The sequence below is a fragment of the Anser brachyrhynchus genome, assembly GCF_964034855.1.
Source record: "Anser brachyrhynchus genome assembly, chromosome: 11".
NCBI classification, from domain to species: Eukaryota; Metazoa; Chordata; class Aves; order Anseriformes; family Anatidae; genus Anser; species Anser brachyrhynchus.
The window spans coordinates 11,950,076-11,970,461 of NC_137706.1; positions in this window are offsets into that span (position 1 = coordinate 11,950,076).

The following is a 20,386-nucleotide window of genomic DNA, read 5'->3' on the forward strand; positions in this document are numbered from 1 at the left end:
ATGGCCAATTCAAAACCAGAAAAAGTCTGACAGTTACTGCCACAGAACATCATCAAAGCAGAAGGCGTAGCATGGACACCTACGTGGATAATTAGGTGCAGAACTTTTGCTTGCTATTTAATGCAAGCAAACTTCGGAAGTTTAGTTTCCCCTACTCAGGGACATGGCTAATGTGTCACTAAATGGGTGACCTGTAAAGAGAAAATGAAAAAAAAAAAGAACAAAACAAAGAAATTTGATATTTCAGCCAGGCCCTTTGCTTACTTTCTTAAAATTCAGCAATTAGTGATCAGAGATTTTTGCCCAAGTCAAAGGAATGGCATAAAAGAGAGTCCTTAAAGCTGTTGTTATAAAGAGCCCTTGTGAATAACTGGGAAAAGACTGGTATAACTCCAACCTGTGTGCAGCAGAATCTTCCAGCTGGGCAGGCAGGAACTTGGCTGATCATCTGCTAGTGTGGATAGTGTGCTCACGTGGGCCTTGAGTTATTTCAAAATAGGCAAAACTTGCTGTCTGAGACTCAATTACACCACTGCAGTGGAGTGAACACGTGCCTGGGACCTTGAGCACTGTAGACTTGTGTTGGCTACTGGGAGAAAGCTGGGATAGTGTTACGCTTGTGTAGCACCCTGTGGGGCATGTTGGCTTTGCTTTCCTTGGGCTTATGTCGGCAAATGGTAGGATAAGGAGTTCACACGACGGTAGGAAGAAATGCAAGTTTGATAAAGACATTGAATATCTTCAGTGTGCAGCCTGCTATTCCTGTGAGACAGTAGTGCTGAGTATTGCTTGTCTCACAGCACAGGTGGGGAAACTGAGGTGCAGAGCTTTGGTTTACCTCCTCAACATCACAGGATCAATAGTAAAGACATACCGGGTCACTGGCTTCCAAATTCATGCTCTTACCCTTCACTTTCCTGTCTCTCCATAAAGAGACACCTGTGTCCTTATGCTTATTGCCTATTTTGTTTATCACTTTTGACTTCACTTCTTTGAAATAAATGCGTAATCAGTAATGCACACACCTGGCTAGACATGCGCTAGTGACAGCGTTTCTATTCATGTCCTAACCTAGATTGATGCTTTTAGTTAGTTACCATTTTGTAAAATGTAATCTCCAACTCCTTAAAGACCAATTTTAATTAAACTGCTGAGAAATATCTCATGAAATCAAATTTGATTAATGAATAGATGAGTACATAGATCTAGCACGTGATCTTGAGTAAATCACTTGTGCACTTTGTGCTTCGATGACAGAAAGAGGACTAAAACTCTAACTTTTAAGGATGCTGCCAATATGAATGATTGACTAAAAGATTTTCTATTTTGACAGAACTAAAATTAATCTTTCTCTACAGTTACTACTGGAAAAAAAAATGTCGCCATATAAATATAAAGATATAAAGCATATAGATATAAAGAATTGCTCAGCCAGAAAGAAGTTCACATACTAGGGACAGGGAAAGGTGGCCTTGCTTATCCAGAGTAATCAATGCCTCTGGACTCCTCCGTTTTGGGAATCCTTAAAGGAAAGGCCTCTCCTGAGAGGGCCAAGCAGCTGCGTGGAAAACGAAGCCATGTGTGTCTTTAAATAGATGCCAGAGATCACAGTCAGTTTCGAAATTTTAGGGCACCAGCTATCTGCAATTGCACTGCCTGATACGCAATGTAAACAGGACAAAGAGGATTGATCTTTTGTTACCTGCTTTTATTCATTCTTATTGTAGCCCCTTTCTATAACATGTGCGATGTACTTGGAATTTCTTTCTGAAGTGAGCGTGCTCCTTTAGGCACATGGTACTCCAGTCCCTGAGAAAAACAATCCATTTGCTTGAGAAAGCTCCCTCAGGTAGGGAAAAAGCTGCCTTATCATGTAACCTGATTTTTATGGACTCTGGCAGGGGACTTGAGGCTATTTTGTAAACTTGTCCCTATTTTATGCAGACTTTTGAGAACGTAGCTTTGTTAAGCTGAGCACGTGGCAGATGGAAGCCTAGTAGGCACCTGAACAAGAGCTCATCATCTTTCTCCTGCTTGAGGCCCTGAAGGCACTATCCACCAGGCCTGCTGGGGCACACGGCGCTGCTCACACTAAGGGTGATGTTTTATGGGGTTTTTACCCCAATGGGATTTGCAGATGTGGCTCAGATATCTGCTGCGAGCTTTGCATTGATTGAAATGTATTTCAGATAAGAACAGCCAGCCCCCCACCATCTTCTCTGGATTTCTTTCATCTAATAAAAATATTTATCTACCCAAGCAATAGGTTGAATGTAAGTTAGCTTTATGACTGCAGTGACGTGGAATGGTTGGTTGCTGGGTGACCTTGTCTGTGATTTTATGGTCTCGGCCAGCTCTCGCAGTGGAGAGGTGTGGCTATGCTATTGCACTTCATTGTCAAGTTTCTCCTGAGATGATCAGAGGTTCAGTGTCAGCTCTCTTACAGTACCTGGGAAGCCATATTCTGGTAAACATTTGCCTTTTGTTATGTGAAAACCTGGATCCGCAAGTAAGGCCTGAAGGAGATAAATACCTGACAAGAGGAGCTGTAGAGGCTTTAACAGAAAGGCCAAGCTTTGTGCCTCTGAAATCCAGCAAGAAACAGGGATCTGAAACCTTGGATTAGACAAGTGACCATAAAGCTTTTGTGTGGTTTACTGCAGGGATTTAGCAAACTGGAATACTAGAGCCTGAATAGTTTGGTTTGATTTTGCCTGGAGGGTGATTTAATGTTTTTCTTTGGAAACCAAAGTTTTTCAACGAAGCAGACATGGAAGAAAACGAAGGAGCAGATATTTTGGAAAACCGCCCTGTCTCTAATGGTCCTTGGTGCAAGGTGAGGACTTTTTTTTTTTTTTTTTCCAATTACAGAAAATATTATCTCTTTCTGCTGTTTACAAGCGACTTCGGGAAACCATTGCCCTTGGACCAGACTGCATACAACCTCTGCATCAGCCTTTGTAAACAATTTCAGAAACTCCTTAGAGTGAGGTTGTGCTAAACAGTAGAAATAGAAATGAAATGGTAAGGTTTGTGGTTAAGCAACTGTCATCCACCTCACTGGAAGTTTCAAATATATGAGTAACTACAGGTTTCTGTGCTGTGGAAACTACCGAAATAGTTTTCCTAGGTGTCTGGAAAATCCAGAAACTTCTTATTATGCTAGCAAAGCCACTGCTTTAAGATCTGCAGGTCAAATGTGTTAGTAAAACCACAGCAAGCATAAAGTAAGATAAGCATTAACTTGGGCAAACAAATTGACAATTTAACTGCACAGAACTCGGTGTCCAGCAGAGAACTCCTAATATTCTCCCAGAGCTCGCTCGAGAGCATTTAACCTTCCTAACAGGTCAGCTGTGCTTCTTGTCAAATCTTGAGCAGTGACGTTCAGAGATTGTTTTCTGTTTGCTTGTGTTTGTAACTTGATCTCATGTAACAACATTGTCCTCAGCTCACATATAACCACAGGGGCAACTCTGACATCCTGTCTGAAAAAAAATGTTGTTGTTTCCTGTGCTTGAAATTTGAAAGACTTCCAATTTGGACAGGTTAGCATGTTTGTATTAATCTCATCCTGTTACACGAGATTAAAAGATTAGTGAATTGGGATCCGAGCATTCTACCTCCATCTTGTTTCTCCCCCCCCAAAAAAAAGTTTTTTTCTCATCTTTTCAAATTTTGGAGGGGACTGGTGGAAGTTTTGCTATTGCCTGCGCTGAGGCCAAAATTTCAGTCCAGACATTCACGCTCTGGAGAGAGTCTCTGTGAGATTGTGTCAGGATGTGGCAGTTTAGATTTTAGCTCAAACTTGCCCTTTCTTTATGGGAGTTACTGGAAATTAAGGGAGAGAACTTAGGAAGCTGGGAACTTGCAAAATATCTGCATGTTTGCTGCACATTAAAAACATTCTTAATGAATACAGAAATGTATGTATCTAATGGCAACATGTCAATATGTTTGTTTTCAAGAGCTGGTCAAGCAAAAAAAAAAAAAAAGGACAACAAAAAAAAGGACAACAAAAAAAACCCACAATCACCTTTTTCTGTTGGAACATCTGCTCGGCGTTGATCACTGCATTTCCTGCCCAGACTGTTGTTCGTATTAGTGCTCAGGGTCCTTCACTTGAGTATCTCCAACAAAAATATTTGTTGTTGTTGCATTCACTGTTTGTTATTTTTATTTTCTTGTTTAAAGGCTAGATATCCAGTTAATAGGCAGAAGCAAGCAACATTAAAGAAAAAAAAAAGAAAAAAGAACAGGGATGAAACAGCAGAAGTTTTTAAACATTGAGGGTGAAAGTTGTTCACCCCAAATATTTGGCAAGTGAGCAATGATAACAAAACATGTTCACAGAACTCTAAACCAGTTTGCAACCAAAACGTCCATGTATTGCTGCTGTTTTATCCATCTTGGATTCTCATTTCTGTGGAGGTGGAGAGTTAGAAATTGATTTCTGAAGTGGTGTGTAGCTATGCCCCTTGCTCAGTCAAAATTTTCCACATCTGCAAGCGTGCATTGCTTCAGGGATGCTGGCAATGCTTTAGACATATGGATTTGAGTTCACGGGAGCCTGAGTAGGATGTATGGTTGTGGCATACATCCTACAAAATATATTGAATAATAATATGCACTCTCTCATGGCCTGAAAGTTCACAGAACAGGTGAAGCTTTACATACTACCATATCATGGCTCAGACAATGTGATTTTCCCTCTATTAACCTGGAATTTTCTAGTTTTGCTTTAAAAACTGGAAAAAAAAAACATTTTCCCTGGGAAAAACCTAGAGGATATTTTCAACCTTATCTAAGTTATATTGCAGTCTTAAAAAAAATTACAGCAATGCGATAGCACATTCTTCCCAATTATTACTGAGAAATAATATTGAGAATAGCTTATTAACCAGCCATTCAGCAACTGCTGTTACTTTTTTTTTTTTTTCAAGTGCGAATTTGTGTTTGCAAATAGCTTTGTTCTCATCTTATTGTGGGTACAAATGTTACTCATTAGAGCCTCTTTGTCAGCATCCCAAAACGTGGCAGTTGAAGATCCAGCTCCAAATATTTGTTTTTGTTCCCTATCTTAGTGTTTAGTTTAAAGGGATTCACTCTCGTTTCAAGATGCAAGCGAAAGTGTGTTGCTGTTCTTTTATTTGTTTATTATAAAATCATAAAATATTGTCATTTTTCTGTAATTAGAAGATGTGGAGCCTGTGCTGTGACTCAGCAGGGAGACATGCATGCGGGCTGGCTTGCACCAGTGCCAGCAGGGCCTTGCTTTCATAGAATTTTAAATGTACTTGTAGGGTTTTTAAATAAAAAGAAGGTAGTTAGTTATTAACTTGCAGAAATATCTGATTTTAGAGAACAGAAGATTACAAAACAAACTGGATTTTCACCAGCTCTTGAAGGGCAAACAGCACACTGCATCTGGTGGGGAGAGAGAATTTGCTCCTTGCATTTCACTGCTCTGTGTTTGTGTTGAAGGTTTTTCCCTCATAGTGCTTGGTGTAAATGTTAATTAGCACTCCGGGGAAAATGTGTTAACAAATGTACCTTTGACATAGGTCTACAGCTGTGCTTTGCTCTGTAGCTGCAGGCTGGAAAGATTAGCTGGCAAAATACCTTGTGCTGCTTTTTAGGAAACTCCTTAAACACAAGTTCAGTGAAGCTTGCTGAGCACTTCAGATTTGCTGCTCTGTTGCAGCTCAGGCTGCACTTGCTGCTCTGCGGAAGAGGTGCCCGGGAAAATCTGAGCAGTTGTAAGAAATAAAAGCTAACTCCTGGAAAAAAAAAAAAAAAAAGGGTACTCCAAGCCATTAACAGGCTGCAAATAAGTCTGGCTGGGCTAGGGTTTTCACACGGTTAGGAAAGATTGTCTTAACTTACCACAAACTTCATGGCAGAAATGCCTCCTCCCCCAGCGCTGATCTTGATTAGCAATAAATACGGATGGTAAAGTCATTACTGTAAGCTGTTAGAGTAGAAAGGTAACCGTAATGCTTTCATAAACTCATTTACTTCATCATTGCACTTCTTTCTTTTCCCATACACGGCAAGTCAGAGATTCAGACATGGAAATCATTTGGAGGGTGTGATTTTTCAGGAGTGTTCAAACCTGCTTGGACTCAGGTTAGCATACAGACACTGTCATGGTGTCTGGCCAGTTTAATTCCTGAACTTTGAGGTATTTTATACCTTGACTTCTGTGGAAACATATGCAGCCATTTTTCAAGATTTGGCTTGTTTGGCTGTTCTTTGCTGTGCAATATCAAGTCCTGATTTCTTTCTGATGAGGAATAGCTCATATTCAAGGTACACACAGTGTAAAAGAGTCCAAGAGTCCGAGAGTTCCAGCTCTCTGGAAATTAGGTCAGTGATTTCAGCCAGCTTGCATGAGTCTGGTCTGGGGTTTGCACTAGCAATGGTAACCCCACCAGAGGACAGTGCCTGTGTCTCTAGGAGCTAAGAGCAGCGCTGCTGTTGGGCGTCCTCCCCTTTCCTGCAGCAGGATGTCGCATGAAGAATGCTGATATATTGACTTGGCTCTGGTTCAGTGGGTCTGACCCTGGCACTTTTCTTGTGTGGCTCTTGGGGGTATTTTGAAGAATCTAAGCTTATACTTCTTCCTTCATGCAGGAGATATATATATATATAAATAAATATTGTCTTTTATGTTGTGAGTTTTAAGCCTCTGAGCTGCCTGTCACTGGGACAGCCCTGGGATGGTCTTCTGGTGGAGGTAGTTCGTGTGAGTCCTCTTCTTTTGAAGGGCAACGAACCCCTCTTCTCTGCAGTGGGAGATCTCCTTGCTTTGAACTGCCGACAGATAGATGTGGTCTTGGCTTGGTAAAATATGTCCAAAGCTACAGGATGGAAGCCTTCTGGTGTGCTATTGCTTTGAGGACGCTGCTGTGCAGGAAGAGTTTTGGTGCTTTTCAGACTGCCCCCCTCCTTCCCTTTGCAGGGAGCTCGACCTGAGCACACGGCCCTGTCCCACCTCAAACCTACCCTGCGGTGAGGCGCCAAGAGGCGCTGAGAAGCCTGCTCTGCCGACCGGAGGTGCGAAGGTGCCCAAGGCATGCAGGCATCTGAGGCTGCCCAGGAGTGCTTCTGCTTTGTTGACTCCTGTGGCCCCTCCATGTGCACTGACTGGATTTTAGCCTTGTCCTATCAGCCTATAAAGTGGTGACAGAGGTCAGATCTGAGCTATCCTGGTTGGTGCCATGGATTTGTCAAATCACTTTATTAAATGTGATGGGCTGGAGAGCAGTGAAACCCAGAGGGGTTTCTTCTTCCCTTTCAGGCTCTGGCACAAGGGTTCCTCCAGCCCTGGGAGGAGATGACACGTGGCACCTCCAAAGTTGGGCTGGGAGAGGAGGGAGGTTGCAACCAAGCAGACTGCCTGCTTCTGTGCCCCATGGAGGTGACAAAAGATTGAAGTAATTTTTATTAAACTGATTCTTCTTCCCTGGCCCCCAGATTGTGATTAATCTTCTCAGCTGTTACATTTTTGCAGTTGGCTTCTATATCTATAAACTGTGGTCTGTCAAATTTTAGCAAAAAGAGATATACCAGTAAGAATTTGTCAAAGATCACATGAAAATTGAATCTCTAAGGAGAACAGTTCTGCCCACAGGGTGGCTGTCTATCTGGCTTTGGTTTTGTCTCTTTACATAAGTAATCTGACTCCTCAACACCCAGCTTGTGGTTAAAATTCAGCTCAAGACAAGCGCAAAACTCTCTCAGGTTTTGAAAACTTGTTTGCTGTGTAACTCAGCTGTAATCTGGTTCTCACATTCAAATAAACTGGTCACCCGGCAGGAGCTGGACTTCTGCCTTGTTGAACTATGGATGTTGCTTTAGTTGCTTAAAAGGAAAACATACAAGAAATGCTGAATTCTTGTTGGCCCAAACAACTGAAAGAAAAATCACAACATTCCCTAAATCAACAGATGGCAATTTTCAAAACAAATCTGAACGTCAGGCAGGAGCTTAGAATGCAGGGCTGGATTCTGTGGCCAAACTGCGACCTTGAATCTTCCCTGTCTGAACTGGGGGGCTGAGCTGGGAGCTCTGGCTGGTGACGTTAGCTTGTGTCTCAGAAGAGCTGCTTGTGCATGATCCTACCTGTTCTGCAGTCAGGAAATTTAATTATTGCTTCCACAGTAGCCATTGCAGAGTGCTTGCTGCATGAAATATGCATTCATACGTGATATGTCCCATAATTTCGTTCTGTTTCCGCATATGGAGTTAAGGTTAATGTTCTGTGGACAAATGCTAGTTGCCATGGGTACCATAACCTTGAATTTCCCGTCCTCCAAGTGATTAAATTCCCCACCTTAATTTTGCTTTATTGGGTTATTTCTCTAGCTCCTTATTTCCTTGGTTTGCTCTCCTTGAAAGAGAAAAGCAGGATGTTTCACAGGCTACTTGTATCTCCTTGGCCTTTTGCATTCTGCACGTGGTTTGGAGGAAAAGGTAGGGTGTTGTTTAGGAGCGTGTGGTGAGCAGCAGGAGATAACACCTGTGTGACGTCCAGCACCCCAGAGCCCGTGTGAGCCCTGGGCTCTGCAGCGGACACCCCGGGCACGAGGTGTCCCCAGGAAGCTCCATGTGTCAGGCAGGCCCAGCGAGGGCAGGTGGCTCCAGGTGCCGAGCCTGCCTCCCCTACGGCTGCGTGACACCCCGCTCGCTTCGCTTGTGGTCGCAGCTCTCCGACCAGCTTTGCTTTCTGATCCATGGGCTCTCGCAGGACTTTACTCTGTGAGAAACTCCTGAGAGTACAAAGCTTACGTTACTCTTAATTCAAAACAAAGAGCTGCCTTATACCATGCTCTTAAAGATCTGCAGTACCGAAAGGGCTACGTGTATCTGATGGGATTAGGGGGCCTCTGCAACACTGCTGGCTGCTCTCCCCAGTGCCTTGCAAACTGTCTGGGTGTTTAGGTTTATTCCATAATCCTAGCCCTCCAGAAAATGGCATAAAATAATATTGAAATGGGAACCACAAGCTATATAAACATTGCCCTAGTTGGTAAGTAAAATGAATAAGTAGCTGTTAAATGCAAAATGAAAAGGTATAAAAGGACAGTGGGTGCTTTTGCTGTTTAATCTGAAGTGTTCTATAAATACAGCTAGGTTGCTACATATTGACAAAATTGGTCACCCCTAACTTAAGGCATGTCATAGGCAATGGAAAAAGTGGCCCATGGACCTGACTAATGTGGATAGAAATAGAGAGCAATTTGGAGAAGTAATGATATAATGGCAGCCTTGTAACTGCAGACCCTGAACGCTGGACATCGGTACCATCAGCTTAACAGGGTTTTCCTCCAACACCCATTTATGGTGATTGAGGCCGATTATCTGACACTGTTTACTTTGAAGTCCTGATAATTAAAGCTAGAGTGTCATCTATGTTGTAATTAACATGCTCCTCTGCAGCTAATTCATTCTGACAGTATAGATTAATGATGGTAAATGACCAGCAAGGATTTATCATGAGGTGATTCTCCGTTTTACAGGCTGCCTCAGACAATTACAGGAAGCTGTTAAGTTTAGGCTATTGTCCTGGTGTAATTGTGTGTGCTCATTCTTAGCTTTGTTTTGCAGTAAAACTCATCCAAGGGCTTAATAAAGACTTAGTTATGGTCCCTAAGAGGCTGAGCCATGCTTGTAAATGGGAAAGAGAGGCACAGGCTGGTGATACCGCTCTGATTTTTTGGTACCCCAGTGCTTGTAGTCCCTGCTGACATCCATAGGAGCTGGGGCTGATCAGCACTTCTGAAAATCAGATGCTTTTGCAAAGGTAATTCTGTTGGGAGGTTGGGCAATGGGGTCAGCTGTGCAGTGAGGTGCACGTGTGGGCTTGGCAGCCTTGTATGGCACCAGCGCTTTTCCCTGGTGGCAGTGCTGGGGCCACCTTCCTTGGTACCCCAGAGGGAAGTACCCGTTTCTCCCGAGCATGGTACAGGGCCACAGAAGCTCAGCAGCTGTGTGCCAAGTACTGCCATGCATCTACGCTGTAGCCTCAAGAATGGCCAGTATTTAAAATGACCAAGACACACTATGTAAAGGAGATGCTCCCTCAAAAGGAAGGTGCTGAGTTCCCTGCAAGCTTAGAGCCTCGGGGGGCTTCACCAGTCCTGCTTGCAAAACCTTGACTTTCAAGCCAAACCGGTCATGGCCTGGGGGACAACACCATGTCATGCTATGCAGAAAGTCACGAAAAACGATACAAATGAAGTGAAATTTTCCAAAGCATACATGGCACTCAGTCTCTGGTTACTTCTTGCTAAAAGCAGTTTCATCATCGGGTTCTCTTATAATAGCTTCCTTGTGTACACATGGACTTAACCTGACTTACTTAAACTGCGTCATGTATTGCTGCAAGAATACTTGATTAACAAGGTGATCAAAGTGTGCTGTTCCACGTGTCAATCAATAGGAATTAATACGCAGGAGCCTCGTCCAAAAATGTGAGATTATAATGGAGATTTGGTTTTCTTTGTATTGAAGTGTTGCTGGGTGCAAACAAATGCTAATGTGATGAGCTGAGCTCCACTGTCTCGCCTCCCGTAGGCTGGCATTTTTCTTTCTCCTTGCGTGTTTCCCTGTTTGTACCAATCCAAACCTCCTGCCTAGGTCTGTTGAAGCGCCTTCATGTTTGCAGCAGAGGTCTGAGATTTTTTGATAAAAAAGGTGAAACAGTGGCGTTGCGCAAATGCACAGCAGAGGTACTTCAGGAGCAGCAGGCATCGGAGTGTGATGGGGGTTTGACGTCTTTCCCCGACGCACGCACACGTCCTGTCCTGAGAACCAGGCTGCAGAGCAGCTCCAGCAGGTAGTGATCTTAGGTCTAATAAATTATTCCTTAAAAAACAAAGAGGATTTGAGTTGGCCATGTAGACAGGAGAAAACGGTTCTCAAGATACCTCTTCTCAGGGCACACAGGCAGACCCTGGCTTGCTCTTTGCAGACTAGCTGGATCAGAAGGAAATGAGTGATCATAACCTTTAAAACCCTCAGAAATTAATAGGCTAATTCCTACCAGGACTACAGTAAGGATCTTTGGCAGAATACACAACAAAACAGCTTCTCCCCAGTGGCACAGCAACGTGCTGCAGTGCCAGAACGGCTTGTGCTTTGGGTACGGAGGGCACCTTTTGGGCTCTGTTGCCCACTCCACATGCCTGCTCTCTGCAGTGTTCATCTGCCTGGCTGGCTGGCTGCTTTGGCAAGTTCAGATTTGTGCTGCGGCAATCATGCCCTTTTTGGTATAGCTGCTCTGAAGGACATATTGGCCATTACAGAGGATGCTTTCTTAGCAATATTTTTATCTGTGGCGGTGGCGAGAGTTGGATGATGGAGTTTGGCTCGAAGGGGTCAATAATTCCCTTTCTCTCTCTCAGGAGGTAAATCTGGGAGCAAAGCCCTGAAGTGTGTACAGAGCTCTGCCCCCAGATTTACCTCCAGCTGCAAGGGATTGTGTGTTTTGGGATCAGCCTGTGCACAAGAGCGCTGTTCGTACCTTGGGAGCAGCTCACCAGTCAACGCTGGCTGTGAGCACACAGCTAGCCAAAGTTGCCATCTACCCCAAATGGACTCGAGTCAGTCTCTGGTGTAGGTGATCTGCTGGTGTGATGTACACAAGACTGTTACTCTGGGACAAGCCCAAGCACAAGGCTTAACTGCAAGTGCCTTCAGTGTTTATAGGAAAATACCGCTCTGATTTGCCTACATAGCCCTGGGGACATCATCTCGACCCTGGTGGCTGCTGGTTGTGCAACGGTGCTCCCTGTGCTGTTTCTCTCTGCTCCATAAGCAAATAGTTTCTCTTCTGTAAGTGACCACATTGGATGAGTAAATAGAGCCAGGGAGACAAGAAAGGCAGGGAAAGAATGAAAGAGCAGAAACACCTATTTTATTTCCCTTGGAACCAAATCTACTGGGAAATGAGTACGTCTGAATTGTCACCCCTCCCCAGCCAAAGAGAGACGAGGAGGTGCCTTTGGAGAGGAGGAGCATGTGGATGAAAGAGGAGGTCTCTGAGGCACCATGGCCATGGAAACGCACAAGGTTGGTGTTTGTCGCATTACTGTTTGCTACCGTTGGCTGCAGAGATGCCTGCTCTGCACCTTAATCCTTGAAAAAACTGGGGTGCATCTGAAAGGTTTTATCATCTTTGCAGTTTTTCCCCCATGAAATAAGAAAATAGGGGTTGGGAGCAGAGCTGGATAAATGGTGAGTTTTTTGGTTTGCTGTCTAAAACCCCTACCCCCCCACCCCAAATACGAAACCCAAACAAGTTTAATGAAAACAAAAGCAGAGGTTTCTTTGGAGAAAATTGATGAGCTTAGGAGGAAAAAAAATAAATAAATTTTGCAAAATGTTTTGTTCGGTCCTAAACAGAATGCCTGGTGTTGCTTTATAAGCTGTTTATTTTTGTCCCCTTTCATTTTGGAAAAAAAAAATCAAAACCAAACCATTTAATTTAGAAAATACCAAAGCAAAACATTTCACAGAATCATAGAATACTTGAGGTTGGAAGGCACCTCTGGAGAGCATCTACGCCAACCCCTCTGCTCAAAGCATGTTTGAATATGCTATATACAGTTCTGTTTTGAATTTTTGTCTGTGTTCACGATCATTTCCCAAATTTGACTTGGATTCCAAGTGGATCTGGTGCCCCACAAATCGTACGTTGGGGGTGAATTTAATACATATTGATTTGTCTGTTTGCTTAGGCTCCTGTTTGGGATATCTATGTCCTCTCTGCCAGGCTGGCAACGTACACTCTTCTCAGACTCTCTATACAAAATGTTTCCCAAATGCTACGGATTTCACATAGCTCCTCTTTTCTTCTCCCATATGGCTTGATATAGCCAAGACTGTCTGACCTTAGGTTTGCTTATTACAGCACACTTCTTTCTTGTCATTTAAAAAGATGTGGACACTCATGGAAGGAAAACATCAGTATTTGTTATGAAAAATAGGAATATACTGTCTGGTTGGCTTGCTGCCTAAGTCCATATGAATCAAAATGCTCATCCATTTCTGCCAATGATTTATTAAAGGGACAAAGCAGGATCTGTTATTTATCTACTAACTTTTGGGCTTTTTTTTTTTTTTAAAAAAAAAGAGAGGGGGAGACTGACAGCACATAAAGAGCAGCTGGTGATGAGAAACATGAATGACTAGGATGCCGCTGTTTTCAGGCTTGAGATGTGCCCAGAAGTTTACTCAAAGTCTAAAAAAAAAGCTGTGTTGGGAAAATAATTTGGTGGTGCCTGTGACAGCCCCTTCCCTGTGTCCCATGGAGTTTATCACCTGAATTCTATCTGCTTAAGGGTGACTGTGTTGTCTGAGCTGCCATTTTGGCAGAGATTTTTAAAAGCAATTCATGTGATTTGGACAGTGGCTGGAGCAGTGAAATAGGTTTTGTCATACTTCAAGTCATAAGGTGCTGTGGGCATGACTGAGGAGCCATCTTCTGCTTCTGTCTGCTGAGCGTGCTAATGTAAAGCTCGTGTAAAGCAAAGCCCTGCTCTTGCTTCCAGTGCTGCATGAAACTTGCCCACTCTGTGAAGTGGAAGGGCAGTAATGGCTCTGTCAGAAAATGCAACTCAGCCCTTCTATTTTTTTTTTTTAATTTTTTCTGTCAAGGTTTCTTTTTAGTTCCCTGTTCTGCCTTTTCGTATTGCAAATCATAAAACCAGACTAAAGCTCAGGGGTTCCTTTGCAAAACTATTCCCTCATGCTTACAGCTGGAGTCATTTTCCAACATTGACATGAGCTCACAAAATGTTAGTCTGACACTAAAGAAGATTTTCCAGAGTTGGCTGAAGGTTTTGGCTTAGTTCTAGAATCAACTGTTTCGGAAACCTTTCTGGAATGGATTCTGGATGGCCTGGCACCATTTAGAGGATTAAGAAGTCATGCACAATTTGGCCTTCAAAATACTTAAGGCTTTTAGATTTCTCACCCCAGAAGTTATCTTCCTTTTCATCAAACATCAGCTGTTTCCAATTGCTTCATTCTATTTTGGTCACCTATTTTCCTTTTTTCATTCCCATGCATGACTAAATATCTTCTTTAAATCAACTTGAAGTAATTCGTTTTTCCATTCATCCATTCGCTTGTGCTGGTTTATTTCCCGATTGGAACGTTCCATGAATGTCATGCTCTGAAGGAGCAATATCATCTGCGCAGTCCTGAGTGCGGGAGTACTTGGCACCAGCTCTGCAGCTTAATATGTGAAAAACATGAAGACAGCTGCCAGTTTCTGCATGTTTTAACTGGTTTATTTTCTGTAGCTCTGAGCAGAAGTGCTGAGGCCATGGCAGCCTCGCACAGCATGATGCCCAGGTCTCTGGTCTGGTGAGCGTGCCAATTCCTGAACCAGTGGGACTAATTCTGCTTCAGCTCGGCACTCGGCACTCCAGAAACCTGGTCCTTTTGAGAGTCTGGCCAACAAGCCTAGCAGCCAGACCATGCCGTGCTAGCTGCGCTGCTTGTGAGTTATTCCTGAGCTGTTTCCGTGCAGCACTTGGCTGCCCATTTGGATGTGCTGGCTTGCTGAAAGGGTTGGTACAGGCGCTGTGTTGTGCTCTCTTACCTTGGGTGGATGTGGCCTAAGAAATACGTTACATTTCTTTATGTGTAGGTGACTGGATCCCTTCTTAAAAGCACAGGGTGAGGTGATGCATCCATGCAAGTCCTGCGTTGAACTTGACTGAGTAATGCTGTTTCTTGGTCCTGCCAGCTCTGTAACACCCAAATGCAGTCTTGCATTTTCCTTGCTGTGTATGGCTGACAAGCACGCATGCTACTCTTAGGTAACCTTGTTCTGTTGCCCTCAAATCAGAATTAAATTTCTCCAGCCTTTGATCTCTTGTATAAGATATGAACACCCACCGGAATTCTGATCAATGTGCATCTGACACATGTATTTTTCTTTCAATTGACAAATACAGAAGCTGAAATTATCCAGGAAAAAAATAAGTACCACGCTCAGCCAAGTATAGGAAAGGGTTTGTTTTGTTTTGGATTTCTTTTTCTTTTGGTGAAGAAAAGAATATGCTGGAGGCAGATTTGACAAAGTGAATGATACGTATTTTTTTGGCAATTGCATCCCATCTCTGGCTGCTGGAGTTGCGACCGATCTAAGCTGTGCTGCGCTCTGCAGGGGAAGGAGTGGGGTCAGGCCTGTCAGCGGGCCCCGAGCACTAAACCTTTCTGTGCGGAGTGGGATATGTAAAACTGCATTTCCTCAGGATCACTGCCAAATGACTAATCTTGGACACTTTCAGGCATTCCAGCGTGTCTGGTTAGTGGTTACTCTAGCCATCCTATCATGTTTTTGGGAACCGAATGTTTTGCGTGCTAAAGCAAGGTGCATATTATACAAGGGGTGCCTATAATGGATTTAGAGAGTTCGTAGCCAGCACACGGTGGCTTCACATCAAAGATAGCCGTATGAAGAGGGAGCACTGTGTATATACTTGAAGTCAGAGACACAGGGGAATCAGACCCCTTTCTACATAGTTTATTTAGGAGTCATGGGCAGAGGGGTGGATAGAAGAAAGGATTTTTGAATTCCGAGTGAATTAATTAGTTCATTGACCTCCGTTTCATTTCCATGCAAGTGACAACTACCTGTTATGCCCAGAGGTGATCTAATGAGACAGCGCTCTGAAGTAAGCCCCTGCTCAGACAAGCATCAAACTATTTCCAGTAAAAGAGAGCTCGTGCTTTCTGCAAAGACATCCTGAGCTCATGTAGACTGTTCTGTTCCATAACCTTGCCTGCTCCAGCTCGCTAATGCACTCCCTAAAACTGCACTGTCTGTGGCCATTCCTTCACTGCCTGGTTCCCGATGGGCATTCTGATGTCATCTCACAAGATTTTCCTTTCGGCTTAAGGTGCAACTTATATTTAAAAACAAACAATAATATGTCTGGCCACTGATCATCTACTGTCTGAAGCTTGAATACTTCGCCGTGGCGAATCCATCTGCCACAGGGTATTGCTGGTTCTTGAGAATGCTCTTTAGGGTTTCACTGTACTTTTACTTCAGTGATAAATTATTGTGGTTTCCAAAAGTTAATAATAAGTGCTCTACAGAGGAGATAGTATGTCCAGATAGTATGCTTTCCTTTTAGCTGTGTTTTTGGATCTAGCTTTGTTCTTGTTCTATGGGATAACAGGCCAAAGGTGGCACCGTGCAGGCTGTGTTGATACGAGCTGAACCTCTGCAATTTTTTTTGTTCCTTCTTTTTCATCTAAGCTTTCCTGACTCCTTCCTCCCCTTATATGGAAGCCCTGTGCCTTGTATCTCCTTTGGCATCGGTGCTTGGCGGGCTGGCTCAGGTCACAGCACTCGCCTGTCTGACAGAGCGCGGGCAGCCGGCGGGATGAGCTGACCTCCGCGCAGCCGCTGGTGTGCGGAGGGAGCCGTGCGCTGCTGAAATCCTGTCCCTGCCCCTGCTGGTGCACGGCGCTGTCTTGTCTTTATGGGCAACACTAAATCTTCCTAGAAACGCGTTAAATTCTGTGGTTATGTGAATCTGTTGTCTTTGCCGAGAATTACAGTCAGTAACCTGTCAGACCAGTGCAAGGAGCTATTTTCATGTTCCAACACGTTCCCCTAAAACCCTGGGTGTTTGCACAGGGCAGGCCTGGCAGCTCTTTGTCAGGGTCCAGCCACCCTGGCTAGCTAAGCCCAATTTTAAACTCATGCAATTTAACTCTCAAGAAACAGACTTTAAAAGAGGACTAATTAGGTGCTTTCAGTGGGAAGGACTTGGGGGGGTGTCACGGCTGTGGATGCCACCCACTGGCTCCCTGTCTGGTCGGCAGGGGTGTGGAAGGGCTGCGGCTTGTCCCCCTGGACACTGTGTCCAGGGCTGTGCAGAGCCCTGCCGGGACGTCCCAAAGCCAAGCTCGCCCTTGCCAGCCCTGCTGTGCTCCAGAAGGGGAGGGAGCACCCCAGCTGCATCCGGCCCATCTGCCTGGCCACAGGCGGCCCTTGAAGTATGGCTCTCAATAAATTCCCTCAACCCCAGCAATTTTCCCCAACGCAGATCAGCAGGCGGCAGGCCTGTGTTCTGTGGCTTGCACTGGGCATTTATAAACGTCCCAAGATGCCTGCGTCTAGATGACTACATCCCAAAGACATGCCTCTGGTGTTTTGATGTGCCCACAAACAGCATTTGAAAGACATCGCAGAGAGGACCAAGATCATCTTTGATGGCTTCAGTGGAGTTACTTCTGATCCTAGAGCTCCTTCTACCATGGGTACCAGCACCCAAACACTCCAGGCTATTTGGCAGCACAGAGCCATGAGCAGGCTCAGAGAGAGCACGCCAGCACACTTTTGCGCCTGCTGCTCGCCTTGCTAGAAGGGCTCCTCTTGAAGTTCTTCTTGAACAGGAATCTGCTAATGCAGAAAATGCCAACAGATCCATGCTCAGACAAGAACTTAGAAGCCTTCAAAACCAGCAGAGCTGGAAGGAGGTGAGAAGTATTTCTTTGTACAGCCGTGGAGAGGTTCCCCGTGGGTTTCAGAGCCTCCTTAAGTGTCATGTTATTGCCACTGTACAGGTCAGATGCTGAGCAAGCCCACTGCATTTGTCTCCCCAGTGCACCAGCTCCTTTTTCTTTAGTAATTCCCATTTGTAACAAAGTGTGGAGACTTTCCTTTCTAGGGGCAAATCTGCTACACTAAGCGCCATCTTGCTTCATTGACCATTAGCCTTTTCATGATATATTGACCTTCAGAGAAGTGCAATCTTAAATAAGTACCAGAAAGTTGTGGTGTTTAAAAACCTTTTAGGTGATCACTAGCCAGTTCAAGCTTGTGGTGGACAACAAGCAATTTTTTGCTGGTCTTTACAAATGTGTGCAAACTCTAAGAGATGCCAGGCTATGCTATGTAATTGAAGGTTATGTTAAAAATACTTCAAAAATATAGAATTTTAGGTGGCTATATTAACTATTTTAAATATGCAATTGTCCAGAAACCACTGACATTACAAAAGGCGGATACTACAGTTGCAAAGGGAGTCAGTTCACAGCCTTACTTTCAGGCTATGGCAAGCACTTGTGACTTAGGGCAAGTCCCTCAATTTTTATTTTCCCATCTGTAAGGAATTAGAATCATAGATCAGTCAATATTTACGATGTGTTCCAGTTAGCCTGTGATAGAACCATAGACCTGTAAATAAATGAAAGTTTGTCTTCTGATGCTCAAGAGAGAAACGAAAGCAATATAGTAACTCTTTTAGAAGAAATCTAAGGTTTATGTAATCTCTTCTGAGGTTCTGTTTTCACTGAAGTGGTTAATAAAGCCTGGATGTAGGGTATTCTAATGTGCATAATTTAGTTGAGCACTTTAAATTCTTTTAGTTATATGGCTCCTGTCTGTCTGTTTTTGTTTTACTTTTTTTTTTTTTTTCTTTTTCCACTGCTGAGCTCCATAATTGTTCCTTTTAGCCACAGTCACCTAAGGTCAGGCTGTACCTTGCTAAGGAGCCGAACTGCAAACAAGGCTAGCTAAATCACATGTCCCCAGCCTGCTCCTGTTGTTAATCCTCCCAGGTTCTGGGCCTAGCACTTGGCAGAGCAACAAAAGCAAACTTTTCATCAGAAGTTCACGTTCTGCTCAAGTGGAGGATGAGCTGAGTAATTCCTGCCTTATTTAGGAAGGGTATAATAGGGAAGCTACCTCAGCTTTATTTCTATAATGCAGGGGGCACAGACAACCTCATTTAAAGATCAGTGTTTGCACAGTGTGAATTCAGTGCGATGACATTGTTCCTTTTCCCCAAATGCCTTTCAGACTGCTTTCATTAGTAAATACACTGTCATTGTACAAATTACCACTGTGGCTTTAAATTGATGAGAAATGGCAAATGTAGTTTATACTCTGGTTGGATGCTAGCCTGGGTCTTCAGTTTTGTCTGAAATCTGCAGTGCTATAGAGGATTTTTATTCCTGCCTCAGTCTTTAATTAATTTGCTTTTTCTTCCTCTTGTAATTTTTTTACAATCTTCATCTCTGCTTCAGTTCTTTGTGTGTTAAGTTCATTGCCTAGGAGCAGGCACAGCAAACTGAGAAAACCCAGTTGGGAAGGAGAGGAAGGTTGATGAACTTTGTGCCCAGAGTCTCCAGGCAGCCTGGGGGTGCCCAGGTGTGGCCAGCACAACCCTGCACGAATTCAAGGAGCCAACATAACCAAAACACCACGATGGGATCGATGTGGGATCCCTCTGCCCTAAGTAGGGCCGCTCCAACAGCTGCCTCAGATGGGAAAATGTTCTTACTAATGTGTTGGTGTTACCAATAGGCTACTCTATCAAGATAATAAAAAATAGTATAATAGTATCATGTGGTGAAGTGGTGAGAAAAGTTGGGGCGGGAGGGGAAAGAAGTTAAAAACCAGAAATCCTGAAAAGGGAGAAAACCAGCAACCCTCATCGTATGAGTGTTTATGTGTTCCTCATATAGACCAGTATTTAGGTACATGTGGGAAAGTGCTTACAAAATACTGTTGATAAATATCCTAATGCATCAGAGACATGGGACGAGGAGTTACTCAGCATGCTTTGGGGTGGCTTGGAGTGCTCAGGGGTTGCTGTGAGACCATACGAGCTGTTTTGCTTGCTACCAAATGGGTCTTGCTGCTGCACCTGCTCCCAGCCCAGGCTATCCAGGTGCCTCACCCTTTCTCACCAGCTTCCCTGCACACATGCACGTAGAGCTGTGCACGGCTTCCCCCCATGTCCAGTTTCTGAGTTTGAAGCACTGATGGGAACAAGGAGAGGAAGCATCAGCTGCAGAAAAATGCGGTGCACACACAGTCACCCGTAGAGACTGGGCTGGGAGTGCAGCATCTCCCTCCTGCTGCTCCAGCCCCTACCCCAAGCTGCTTCCCCACAAGAAAAAGGGTTGGGGTGGGGACTAATTCATTCTTAATTACATAGGGCAACTTTCAACTTTTCAGTCCTTTTTTTTTTTTTTGTATTCTGACATTGTGAAAACCCTAATGGAAATACCTCTCAAGACTGAGCAGATTTCAGAGACCTCAGCTGTGAGCTAGAGGCAAAGCTTGTTTTCCAAACAAATTTCTAAAAAAAAAAAAAAAAAGAAAGAAAGAAAAAAAAAGGAAAGGACAGTGAGCAAGTGTTTGAATACAAATTACCAGCATACATAGAAAGTCCAATATAAAGCAGAAAAGATTTTTGGCAGAGAGGAAGGGGAGTTCAAGGAAAGCTTCTTCTTTGAGCTGAAAACAGAAGTTGTAACAACGTCGTCCCACTTAAACAGTAAAACCTAAAGGGAACCTGGTGGCTTAGAAATTGTTAAACTAAGTCATCATCTGCAA